We start from the raw sequence: 955 nt of genomic DNA on the forward strand, positions 1-955 counted from the left end.
CTGGATTACTATGTTTAGACCCGATTTTATTCAAAAAGGATAATTTCCTGTATAGTTAATTAAGCCATTGTCAGTTGGGTTTCTATTATTTGCTGTCAAAAATATTTTTAACTTCCATCATCTTAATCTAAATTATGGGCGTGTAATATATTATAAAGAATATGCTTGTTCTATAAATATTAATTGCATTAAAAGTATCATATAACCCAAGTATTAGCTAGGAATAAATATTTTAGACTTTGTAAGCCAGATGGCTGTAGCAAACAATTAGAGACCAAAGGAGTGGCTATGTTTCAGTATTAAACCGGTAGCAAACTAAATTGAGTTCAGTCTATGGCCATGCTACCCTGAACAAGCCCAATCTCTTCTGATCTTGGAAGCTAAGCAGGGTCGGGCCTGGTTAGTACTTAGATGATAGACCACATAGGAAGACCAGGTTCTATACGTGTAAAAAATAAAAACTAAGGTATTGTAAGCTGACAAGGTCCTTGCCATCTGTGAGGTCAACCAAGTGTTGCCTCGCCTAAAATAAGAAAGAAAGAGAAAGAAAGAAAGAAAGAAAGAAAGAAAGAAAGAAAGAAAGAAAGAAAAGAAAGAAAAAAAAGAGCATTTGGAGAAAGAAAGAAAGAAAGAAAAAGAAAGAAAGAAAGAAAGAAAGAAAGAAAGAAAGAAAGAAAGAAAGAAAGAAAGAAAGAAAGCAAGCAAGCAAGCAAGCAAGAAAGAAAGAAAGAAATTGAGTCTACGAGGTATAGTTTTCTGACCTCAGACATAACCCAATGATGGTCAGTTCCTCACAATCATTGAAATCTTCTTTCAAATAAATATTAGGAACTAGCACTGAAGACAATGTATAAAGAGTTGATCTAGTTGAAATAGTATGGGCAAATCTTCCTTCCACTACTTTTGCCCACCTTCTCCTGAACTGTGCATATAGTATATCATGATAGATTTTTAT

The 955-nt window shown here is 33.6% G+C and overlaps 1 pseudogene; it reads left to right on the forward strand.

The window, feature by feature from the left end:
- Positions 1 to 329: 329 nt before the first annotated feature.
- On the forward strand, positions 330 to 448 carry LOC120584497 (uncharacterized; annotated as a pseudogene).
- The last annotated feature ends 507 nt before the right edge of the window (positions 449 to 955 follow it).

The sequence above is a fragment of the Pteropus medius genome, unplaced genomic scaffold (assembly GCF_902729225.1).
Source record: "Pteropus medius unplaced genomic scaffold, Ma_sr-lr_union100, whole genome shotgun sequence".
Taxonomy (NCBI): domain Eukaryota; kingdom Metazoa; phylum Chordata; class Mammalia; order Chiroptera; family Pteropodidae; genus Pteropus; species Pteropus medius.